This window comes from Scyliorhinus canicula, chromosome 18 (assembly GCF_902713615.1).
Source record: "Scyliorhinus canicula chromosome 18, sScyCan1.1, whole genome shotgun sequence".
NCBI classification, from domain to species: domain Eukaryota; kingdom Metazoa; phylum Chordata; class Chondrichthyes; order Carcharhiniformes; family Scyliorhinidae; genus Scyliorhinus; species Scyliorhinus canicula.
Genome location: NC_052163.1, coordinates 5,703,252 through 5,716,175, shown reverse-complemented (window position 1 = coordinate 5,716,175; position 12,924 = coordinate 5,703,252).

Genomic DNA, 12,924 nt, shown 5'->3' with positions numbered 1-12,924 from the left:
ATTGTTACTGGTGGCCCATTTTAAGATACACAAGACCAGTTTGGACCAGTATTCTTATATCCATGTTTTTGTTTTCCATCTTTCATGATTACAAACCCTGGGATTTCCTTTGCAACATGGAAGATTGCAGCCTTTAATGGAACGATCTCTTTGCCTGGGTTAGAACCGGGAATGTCCAGATTTCAATTACTGTAGATCACGGTGTAACTCAATCTTTGCAACCTTGAGAAATCCTTCAGAAATGAAGATTGATTTATACGCTGAGTATAAAATGGAGACTGTTCATGTTGGTGCAGCCTTCTAATGTTTCAAAATGTGGAATAAAAGCATAACATGGGTAATTCAAATTAAATCAATGTGGTATGTTATGTTGAGTAAATAAATTCCATAATAGTCCCTTTAATGACAGTAAAAGTGTTTTTAAAAACTGTTACATCCATGTTGCTGATGTGGTATTATGGGTATTCATGATGGTGTCTTATTTTTTCTAACTTTTTTTTCCAATGAAGGGGCAATTTAGCGTGGCCAATCCACCTACCCTGCACATCTTTTTGGGTTGGGGGAGGTTGAGACCCACGCAGATACGGGGAGAATGTGCAAACTCCATTTTCCATTGCCTGGGCCCTGGGCCCTGCAACTCAATCCTGAAACTTCCCTGTTTCTGTTCCTCGCTCTCTGCCCTTAAGTTGCTTCTAAAAATGGGCAGCACGGTGGCGCAGTGGGTTAGCCCTGCAGCCTTACGGCGCCAAGGTCCCAGGTTCTATCCCGGCTCTGGGTCAGTGTCCGTGTGGAGTTTGCACATTCTCCCCGTGTCTGCGTGGGTTTCGCCCCCACAACCCAAAGATGTGCAGGGTAGATGGATTGGCCACGCTTAATTGCCCCTTAATTGGAAAAATGAATTGGGTACGCTAAATTAAAAAAAAAGTTGCTTCTTAAAAGGGTGGCACTGTGGCACAGTGGTTAGCACTGCTGCCTCACGGCGCCGAGGTCCCAGGTTCGATTCTGGGTCACTGTGTGGAGTATTCACATTCACCCCGTGTTTGCGTGGGTCTCACCCCCACAACCCCAAAGATGTGCAGGGTAGGTGGATTGGCCACGCTAAATTGCCCCTTAATTGGAAAAAAAAATTAATTGGATACACTAAATTTATTTTTTAAAAGATGCCGGCCTGGACTGGGATCGGTGTGATGGGTAGTCCGGGTTCGGACCTTTGGACTGTAAGCCGTGTTGTGGCCTTTGCTTTTCATAGAATCATAGAATCCTTACAGTGCAGAAAGAGGCCATTCAGCCCATCGAGTCTGTACCGACCCTCGGAAAGAGAACTCCACCCAGGCCCACTCCCCCTGCCCTATCCCCGGAATCCCACCTAACCTTTTGGACACTAAAGGGCATTTTAGCGTGGCCAATCCATCTAACCTGCACATCTTTTTTTAAAAATAAATTTAGAGTACCCAATTATTTTTTCGAATTAAGGGGCAATTTAGTGTGGCCAATCCACCTATCCTGCACATCCACCTATCCTGCACACCTACCCTGCACATCTTTGGGTTGTGGGGACGAGACCCACGCAGACACGGGAAGAATGTGCAAACTCCACACGGACAGTGACCCAGGGCCAGGATTCGAACCTGGGACCTCAACGCCGTAACCTGCACATCTTTGGACTGGAACTCAGTTTGGTTTGAACTTACCTTCTCGAGCCCCCTCAGCTTGTATGACTATGTTAAAGGCACCAGCAGATGCTAGTTGTTGTAATAACACAATTGGAGGTCCGATCAGTGGCGATAGTCATGCAGCCAGGCAAGGAAGGGTTTGTCTACGTAGCCCCTCCTCCCGCCTGCCTTCGTTTCATTCACCATTTCCAAACCAATCCAATCATTAAAAAATGATTCAAGGTAAATTTTGGGAATGGTGTCTGAAGGTGACTGAGTGAAACCTGCAGTCAGTGGAGGGGAGGGGGTGTGGTCATCCCCCTGGGTCAGTTAGTCACAAAAGAAAGAAATAGAAGTTTGATTTCAGGTTGGACAGGTTCTGTGTTTCTGGTTAGTGTAGGATTAACACAGCTTCATTGTCAGTTCCAGAGCTCCTGATCTCTCAAAGCTCTGTGAACCTCAGTATAACATACCCCCGGGGGGTGGGGTCACCAGCAATTCAATCAGAGGAAGATCGGTGGGGGGGGGGGGGTTTGGAGAAAGAGGGTCAGGGTGGGTGGGCGAGGAATAACAAAGTCAAAAAATGAATAATGACCATTGGATTTCCAAAGCAGCTTTGCCATCCTGAGATTCCTGTATTCTCCCACTGCCTGTGAATGACAAATGAAATGAAAATCGCTTATTGTCACGAGTAGGCTTCAATGAAGTTACTGTGAAAAGCCCCTAGTCGCCACATTCCGGCACCTGTCCGGGGAGGCTGGTACGGGAATTGAACCGTGTTGCTGGCCTGCTTTCAAAGCCAGCGATTTAGCCCAGTGAGCTAAACCAGCCTGGCACCGGTCATTGCTGTAATGTATCCTGGACAACGCACCCTGCCATGGGGAGGCAGACAGTGTCTGCTTTAATGTCACATCTGAAAACCAACGCTCCCTCCGAGGTTGTTTCCGCTTCTGGAAGAGACTAGGACCAGAGGGCATAAGTGTAAGGGAGGGGGTCGCCTGTTTCAGACAGAGATGAGGAGGAATTTCTTCTCTCAGAGGGGAGTGAATCTGTGGAAACCTTTACTGCAGAGAGCTGTCGAGGCTGGGTGGTGTTGAAGACTGAGACAGACAGATTTTTCATCAGTGAGGGAATCGAGGGTTATGGGGATAAAGTGGGAAAGTGGAGTTGAGGATTATATCAGATCAGTCATGATCTGGTTGATTGGTGGAGCAGACTCGATGGGCCGAATGGCCTACTTCTCTCCAGCTCATGGTCTTAAGGGCTTACCAAGTACAATAACAACATTTATTTATTTTTAGAAAAATATTTTTACTCTCCTTTTTTCACATTTTCTCCCAAATTTACATCTCCCAACAATAAACAATAATCAGTAACGAATGTAATGTTAATCCCCATATCAACCAGCATGATGGCATAGTGGTTAGCATTGTTGCCTACGGCGCTGAGGACCTGGGTTCGAATCCCGGCCCTGGGTCACTGTCCGTGTGGAGTTTGCACATTCTCCCCATGTTTGCGTGGGTTTTACCCCCACAACCCAAAGATGTGCAGGTTAGGTGGATTGGCCAGGCTAAATTGCCCCTTAATTGGAAAAAATAATTGGGTATTCAAAATTTATTTTTAAAAATAAATTTAAAAATCCCCATATCAACAACGATCCCATCCTCCCACCAAACCCCCAAACAGCAGCCCGCATGTTAACATCAACAAATAACAAAAAGGAATCAGGAATCACCCATCATCGCCATTAACACATACAGTCCCCCTCCCCCCAAAACCTCCCCCCCCCCCCCCCCCCCCCCCCCCCCCCGCGATGTTCAATGTAATCCGATTCTCGAAAGTGTATAATGGATAATGCCCATGAATTGTAGAACCCCTCCATCCTTCCCCTCAGTTCGAATTTGACCTTCTCAAGAGTCAAGAATTCCAGCAGGTCCCCCCGCCACGCCAGGGCACAGGGTGGAGAGGCTGCCCTCCAACCTATCAGGATCTGCCTTCGGGCGATCAACGAGGCGAAGGCTACAACATCTGCCTCTGCGCCTGTTTCCAACCCTGGCTGGTCCGACACCCCGAATATGGCCCCCCGGGGGCCCGGGTCCAGTTTCACGTGCTCCACTTTAGAGATTACCATAAACACCTCCTTCCAGTAACCCTCCAGCTTTGGACAGGACCAAAACATATGACTGTAGTTTGCGCCCCCCCCCCCCGCCCCGGCCGCAACATTCACACACGTCCTTACCAACTTCCATCTATTTGGAGGGTTTAGTGTATCAGGGCATTTTGCAGGAGCAATTATCCAACAAAATCGGACATTGAATCACATGAGATCCTCGGACAGGTGATCAAAGTCTGGTCACTGCTTTTTTTTTAAATTTAGAATATCCAATTCATTTTTTCCAATTAAGGGGCAATTTAATGTGGCCAATCCACCTAACCACATCTTTGGGTTGTGGGGGTGAAACCCACGCAGACACGGGGAGAATGTGCAAACTCCTCAAAGACAGTGACCCCGGGCCGGGATTCGAACCCGGGTCCTCAGCGCCGTAGGCAGCAATGCTAACCACTGTGCAACCGTGCCACCCTGGTCACTGCTTTAAGCAGTGTAAGGAGGGAACATCAAAGCTTAGTCCACAACATGGCCAATAATATGGAACAGTGGAAATTAGGGATGCTCAGGAGACCAAACGTGCAGGAGAGCAGAGATTGTACAGGAGAAGATCACAGAGGTAAAGAGGGATGAGACCATTTGGGGCAAGTGGATTCTGGGACCAGAGAGGAGCAATGAGCCAGATCTCCCAGTCACCTGCCACTCGCCCCCTCCCCCCTTCCAACAATACTGCTGGATACTATTCAAGCATGGACTGCTGGTGCTGAATGCCTGTTTCTGTGTCAGACGATGACAGAATGTTGGGTTTGTCTATGATGCCCCATGCAGTTCAACATTCTACCAGCACTGATTTTGCAGCTTGGTTCACATGGAACGGACATTGAAGAATCGCCAAGGTAACCGTCTCAAGGTAACCGTGGGTCACTGTCTGTGTGGAGTCTGCACGTCCTCCCCCTGTGTGCGTGGGTTTCCTCCGGGTGCTCCGGTTTCCTCCCACATTCCAAAGATGTGCGGGTTAGGTGGATTGGCCATGCTAAATTGCCCGTAGTGTAAGGTTAATGGGGGGATTGTTGGGTTACGGGTATACGGGTTACGTGGGTTTGAGTAGGGTGATCATTGCTCGGCACAACATCGAGGGCCGAAGGGCCTGTTCTGTGCTGTACTGTTCTGTGTTCTGTGTTCTGTGTAACCGGGAAGTAGAATTCCAGAAGGAATTATCACCTTCAGGGGAAAGGTTGGGGAGCTGGAAGAATGCATAAGAGATAAAAAAGAAACATCAAACTATTTCCTGATTCATAAAGCACAATACAGTCAGCCCCGTTGGGGACTTCCCCCTTTCTGTGCCTGAAGGGGGTACATTTCCAAAATAATTTCACCCTGATAACATCCAGGGTGACTTAACTCCTGAAGAATTACATTTTTGGGATGACGTTCCCATGGATTGGGCAGCATCTTGTGTTGGGTCAGGAAGCTCTGTTCCATTCTCGAAAGCTTTGAAACAAATTAATTCCTGAAGGACTATTCCATTGGCTGTAAAGTGCTTCGGGATAGCCCGAAGTAATGAAGGGTGCTAGATAAATGCAATTCTCTTTCCCCTCGAAGTGACAGACATTGGGCCATTTGGTTGAGAGTAGCACCAACGAGGGCAGATGAACCAGTTGTAGCTCAGCCAGTGGGCTAACCTCAATGAGTCACTGGGAACGTCTCCAGTTTCCAACCTCAGCTATTTATCTAGTGTGTTCTGCTTGAGGCCCGTCACGTTTCATTCACCCTTCAATGCTCCTGTGAGCGGAATGGGGGGAAGGAAGTGGGGGTTGCGGGAGGGGAAGGGACAGCAGCTGTGCTGCTGGAACTGAAACCCCAATCACTCCCTTTCTTCACAAGGATTCCAATTTCAATTTAAGGGGACACTCTGAGTTGGGAAAATTCTATTCAACACACAAACGCACGACAGGCATTATATTCCTGACAGGACAGGAAAAACTAGTTTCAAGGCGGATGTGTTTATACAGTGAGGTAAATGAGTGAGGACTGGCAGAGGCTATTGGTGGCGTTAGTTTCCAGGTCATTGTGGTACTTCCAGGAATAAGGAAGGAGAAGGCCATTCAGCCCCTCAAGCTTATTCCACCATCCAGTTGGACCGTGGCTGCTTTGCACTTCAACTTTATTTTAAAATATTTTTTTTTATTGGTTTTACAATCCACCCGCCCTGCACATCTTTGGGTTGTGAGGGTGAGACCCACGCAAACACGGGAAGAATGTGCAAACTCCACACGGACAGTGACCCTGGGCTGGGGGGTTGGGGGGCTATTTTTGTGCCCCGGTGGTCAGTTGCCACAATCACACTGTTAGAATTATGTGCGTGCTGCCCCTGGCATTGGAACATACCCGGGGGCACGTTTGGCATCAGCCGGGTGTGCCTTGGTGTTGCTGTTGTGGTCACGCCAATGTGTGTCCTCGCTGCTTGTCCTTCCTGGCTCCCTGCTTGCCCTGCGTTTTGCTTGATGTCCTCCCTCCTCTCCCCCCCTATCCCCCCATCCCCGCCACCACGCCCAACATTCCCCCCCCCCTCCCCCATTTCATTTCTCCCTCTGGCTGCCGTCTCCCTTGCATGTTTCTGCCTCCACCTGATGTGTATCAGCAACTATGTGGTGCTCACAGACTGCCCCAGAGCCTGTCCACTAATCTCACCCACGGAGGTGTGTGTCTCTGCGCTGGTGGACAGGGTCGGGGTGATGGCTGTGATGCCTCTTAGAGTCATCGAATCCCTACATTCAAGAAGTAGACCATTCGGATCATTGATTCTACACTGACCCTTCGAAAGACCACCCTACCTCGGCCCACCCTGTTCCTGTAACCGCACACTAAGGGGCAATTTTAGCATTGGCTAATCCACCTAACCTACACATCCGTGGGAGGAAACCGGAGCACCCGGAGGAAACCCCCGCAGACACGGTGACAACGTGCAAACTCCACACAGTCACGGGAGGTCAGAATTGAACCCGGGAGGGCAGCACGGTGGCACAGTGGTTAGCATTGCTGCCTATGGCGCTGAGGACCAGGGTTCGAATCCCGGCCCTGGGTCACTATCCGTGTGGAGTTTGCACGTTCTCCCCGTGTCTGCGTGGGTTTCACCCCCACAACCCAAAGATGCGCAGGGTAGGTGGATTGGCCATGCTAAATTGGCCCTTAATTGGAAAAAAATAATTGGGTACTCTAAATTTATGAAAAAAATGAATTGAGCCTGGTGCTGTGAGGCAGCAGTGCTAACCACTCTGCCACCATGCCACCTCGATGGTGGTCTCCTCGGAGCTCTCCTCCGAGATGGTCTCTTGGGTGGCAGTGGGGAGGGGACAACTCAGGAAGGCCCAGCCCCAAAAGATGGAGATCCTGCGAGAGAATGGACATGAACATCTCACTTGAGACGGGTCATCTGGGGGAAGGGGCAGTGGATCCTCACCTCTGCAACGCAGGCCAGCCTCACTATCGGTGACTGCTCTCTCCTTGGTCAACCCCACAATCTTCAGAGCCTATTCCTCACAGGGAGTCAGGACAGGCAGGAAGAAAATGGTGGTGGGGTAGCTTTGTTAATAAGAGATGGAATAAGCACAACAGCAATAAATGATCTGGGATCGGAAGATGTAAAGTCCATATAGTTGGAGGTAAGAAATAACAAGGGGAGGAAGACACTGGTGAGAGTAATCAATTGGCCCCCAAACAGTAGCTTTACTGTAAGACAGAGAATAAATCAGGAGATAATGAGGGCATGTAAAAAAGGCAGTATTAGAGGGCAGCACAGTGGCACAGTGGGTTAGCCCTGCTGCCTCACAACGCCGGGGTCCCAGGTTCGATTCTGGGTCACTCTCTGTGTGGAGTTTGCACATTCTCCCCGTGTTTGCGTGGGTTTCGCCCCCGCAACCCAAAGATGTGCAGAGTAGGTGGATTGGCCATGCTAAATTGCCCCTTAATTGGAAAAAATTTATTGGGTACTCTAAATTTTTTTTAAAAGGCAGTACTTTAATCATGGGTGACTTAATCGTCATGTGGATTGAGAAAAACAAATTGGTAGAGGAACCATGAGGAGGAATTTTCGGGGCTGGTTTAGCACAGTAGGCTAAGGGCAGCACGGTGGCGCAGTGGTTAGTGCTGCTGCTTCACGGCGCCGAGGTCCCAGGTTCGATCCCAGCTCTGGGTCACTGTCCATGTGAAGTTTGCACGTTCTCCCCGTGTTTGTGTGGGTTTTGCCCCCACAACCCAAAAGATATGCAGGATGGGTGGATTGGCCACGCTAAATTGCCCCTTAATTGGAAAAAATTTATTGGGTATTCTAAATTTAAAAAAAGAAGCACAGTGGGCTAAACAGCTGGCTTGAAATGCAGAACAAGGCCAGCAGCGTGGGTTCAATTCCTGTACCGGTCTCCCCGAACAGGCACCGGAATGTGGCGACTTGGGGCTTTTCACAGTAACTTCATTAAAGCCTACTCGTGACAATAAGCGATTTTCATTTCATTTCATTCCGTGTATTTGGGACAGTTTCCTTAAACAATATGTTGTGGATGTAACCAGTGTTCAGGCTATTTTCGATCTGGTAATGTGTAATGAAGCAGGTTTAATAAACAATCTCAGAGTATAAGATCCCCAAGGAAACAGTGATCATAACATGGTAGAATTTAGTATTCAGTTTGGGAGTGAGAAACATGGGTCAGAAACAACTGTGCTAAACTTAAATAAAGGTAATTACAGAGAAATGAGGGCAGAGACGGCTGGAATGGACTACGAAAGAAGTTTAGCAGAAAAGACAGTTGATCAGCAATGGCAGATGTTGAAAATATGTTGATGTTTATGACTCATAACAAAGATATATTCCAACGAGGAAATTGGAATCTAGGAAGGAGAGAACTCAACCATGATTAACCATGGAAGTTAATGATAGTATTAAATTGAAAGAAAAAAACATCCAATAAGGCACCGATGAGTAGTAAACTTAGAGGATTGGGAAAGTTTTAAAAACTAATAAAAGATGACCAAAAAAAAGAAGACGATCAACTATGAGGGTAAACTAGCAAGTAATATACAAAACAGACAGTAAGAACTTTAAATATATTAAAAAGTTACAAATTATATCAAATAATTTGTGTCAGTCATCATGATGGAAGATATTGATTACATTCCAATAATAAGAAATAACTAAGGGGCAAAATGGGGGAGGAAATAAATACAATAACTATTAGTAGAGAAAACTGCTAGGGTGGCACATTGGCACAGTGTTTAGCACTGCTGCCTCACAGTGCCAGGGTACCGGGTTCAATTCCAGCCTCGAGTGACTGTGTAGCGTCTGCATGTTCTCTCCATGTCTGCGTGGGTTTCCTCCAGGTGCTCCGGTTTCCTCCCACAGACCAAAGATGTGCAGGTTAGTTGGATTGGCCATGCTAAATTGCCCCATAGTGTCCAAAAGGTGGGATTATTGGGTTATGGGGATAGGGTAGGGCCTGACCCAAGGTGAGGTGTCCTTTCAAGGGGTCGGTGCAGACTCAATGGGCTGAATGGCCTCCTTCTGCACTGTAGGAATACTATGAAAACTAATGGGGCTAGAGGCAGATCAATCCCCTGGATCTGATTGGTTGAATCCTTGGATATTAAAGGAAGTAGCTACAGAGATAGTGGATTTATTGGTGGTAATCTTCCAAGAATTTTTTAATTCTGGAGAAGTATGGGCGGCACGTGGCACAGTGGTTAGCATTGCTGCATACAGCGCTGAGGACCCGGGTTCGAATCCCGGCCCAGGGTCACTGTTCATGTGGAGTTTGCACATTCTCCCCGTGTGTGCATGGGCTTCACCCCGACAACCCAAAGATGTGCAGGTTAGGTGGATTGGCCACGCTAAATTGCCCCTTAATTGGAAAATAATAATAATAGGGTACTCTAAATTAAAGAAAAATTCTGAAAAGTGGCAGAGGATTGAGAAACTGTCAATGTAAACACGCTTATTCAAAAAGGAGGGAGACAAAACACAGCCAACTATAAGCCAGTTTATATTTATATAAACTATAATTAGTTTAACAGCTCTCATTGCTAAATTGTTATGAGTCCATTGAAAAGGATGCAAGAGCAAAGCATTTTGAAATACATAATATAATCAAGCATGAGTCAGTCATGAAGGGGAAACCAGGCTGCTTTAGCTCAGTGGGCTAGACAGCTGGTTTGTGATGCAGAACAAGGCCAGCAGCGTGGGTTCAATTCCCTTACCAGCCTCCCCGAACAGGTGTTGGAGTGTAGTGACTAGCGGCTTTTCATTGTAACTTCATACTTGTGACAATAAAAGTTTATTATTATGCTTGACAAATTATTCAATTTGGGGTAACGAGCAGGATTGATAAAGGGGAACCTGTAGATGTAATGTACTTGGATTTCCAAAAAGCATTCGATACGTGACTTCACAAAAGGCCATTTAATAAGATAAGAGCCCATGGTATTGGGAGTACTTATATATTGGCATTGGAGAGAGCATTGGTTAACTGATAGTTGGTTTAAGAGGGGCATACACACTAATTATTATTTTTTTAAATTTAGAGTACCCAGATCATTTTTTCAAATTAAGGGGCAATTTAGCATGGCCAAGCCACCTACCCTGCACATCTTTGGGTTGTGGGGGCGAAACCCACGCAGACACGGGGAGAATGTGCAAACTCCACCCGGGCAGTGAATAATCGGTCCCAGGGGGAGGAGTCCTGGGCGGAGGCAAGGGAGGAGCCCAGTACAAACTCTTGTGTACTCCCAGAGCGACTCCCCCTGGTGGTCGGATAGTGCAACGGCACTTACAATGGTGGATAGTGAAAATATACACGGAGTTATATTGGCAACTATATACAGCATTGATCTTACAACGGGTAGATAACGAACATATATACATGGAGTGATATTAGCAACTATATATAGTGTGAATCACATTCACCACACGCACATTGACCCTGACCCATCCACTGCCCACTCCCGCTCGCTGTCCCCGTAACCCCACACATTGACCCTGACCAATCCACTGCCCACTCCCCTCGCTGTCCCCATAACCCCGCACATTGACCCTGACCCATCCACTGCCCACTCCCCCTCGCTGTCCCCGTAACCCCGCACATTGACCCTGACCCATCCACTGCCCACTCCCCCCGCTATCCCCATAACCCCGCACATTGACCCTGACCCATCCACTGCCCACTCCCCCGCACTATCCCCATAACCCCGCCCATTGACCCTGACCAATCCACTGCCCACTCCCCCTCGCTATCCCCATAACCCTGCACATTGACCCTGACCCATCCACTACACACTCCCCTCGCTGTCCCTGTAACCCCGCACATTGACCCTGACCCATCCACTGCCCACTCCCAGCGCTATCCCCATAGCCCCGCCCATTGACCCTGACCCATCCCCTGCCCACTCCTCCTCTCTGTCCCCGTAACCCCGCACATTGACCCTGACCCATCCACTGCCCACTCCCCTTTCTGTCCCCGTAACCCCGCACATTGACCCTGACCCATCCACTGCCCACTCCCCCTCGCTATCCCCATAACCCCACACATTGACCCTGACCAATCCACTGCCCACTCCCCCTCGCTATCCCCATAACCCCACACATTGACCCTGACCAATTCACTGCCCACTCCCCTCGCTGTCCCCGTAACCCGCACATTGACCCTGACCCATCCACTGCCCACTCCCCCTCGCTGTCCCCATAACCCCACACATTGACCCTGACCCATCAACTGCCCACTCCCCCTCGCTGTCCCCATAACCCCACACATTGACCCTGACCCATCAACTGCCCACTCCCCCTCGCTGCCGCATAACCCCACACATTGACCCTGACCCATCCACTGCCCACTCCCCCTCGCTGCCGCATAACCCCGCACATTGACCCTGACCAATCCACTGCCCATTCCCCCTCGCTGTCCCCGTAACCCCGCACATTGACCCTGACCCATCCACTGCCCACTCCCCCTCGCTGTCCCCGTAACCCCGCACATTGACCCTGACCAATCCACTGCCCACTCCCCCGCGCTGTCCCCGTAACCCGTCAATGTGCGGGGTTATGGGGATAGCGAGGGGGAGTGGGCAGTGGATTGGTCAGGGTCAATGGGCGGGGTTATGGGGATAGCGCGGGGGAGTGGGCAGTGGATGGGTCAGGGTCAATGTGCGGGGTTATGGGGATAGCGAGGGGGAGTGGGCAGTGGATTGGTCAGGGTCAATGGGCGGGGCTATGGGGATAGCGCGGGGGAGTGGGCAGTGGATGGGTCAGGGTTAATGTGCGGGGTTACAGGGACAGCGAGGGGAGTGGGCAGTGGATTGGTCAGGGTCAATGTGCGGGGTTACGGGGACAGCGAGGGGGTGTGGGCAGTGGATGGGTCAGGGTCAATGTGCGGGGTTACGGGGATAGCGCGGGGGAGTGGGCAGTGGATGGGTCAGGGTCAATGTGCGGGGTTATGGGGATAGCGAGGGGGAGTGGGCAGTGGATGGGTCAGCGTCAATGGGCGGGGTTATGGGGATAGCGAGGGGAGTGGGCAGTGGATGGGTCAGGGTCAATGTGCGGGGTTATGCGGCAGCGAGGGGGAGTGGGCAGTGGATGGGTCATGGTCAATGTGTGGGGTTATGGGGATAGCGAGTGGGAGTGGGCAGTGGATGGGTCAGGGTCAATGTGCGGGGTTACGGGGACAGCGAGGGGGAGTGGGCAGTGGATGGGTCAGGGTCAATGTGCGGGGTTATGGGGATAGCGCTGGGAGTGGGCAGTGGATGGGTCAGGGTCAATGTGTGGGGTTACGGGGATAGCGCGGGGGAGTGGGCAGTGGATTGGTCATGGTCAATGTGCGGGGTTATGGGGACAGCGAGGGGGAGTGGGCAGTTGATGGGTCAGGGTCAATGTGCAGGGTTATGGGGATAGCGAGGGGAGTGGGCAGTGGATGGGTCAGGGTCAATGTGTGGGGTTATGGGGACAGCGCGGGGGAGTGGGCAGTGGATGGGTCAGGGTCAATGTGTGGGGTTATGGGGACAGCGCGGGGGAGTGGGCAGTGGATGGGTCAGGGTCAATGGGCGGGGTTATGGGGATAGCGAGGGGAGTGGGCAGTGGATGGGTCAGGGTCAATGTGTGGGGTTATGGGGATTGCGCTGGGAGTGGGC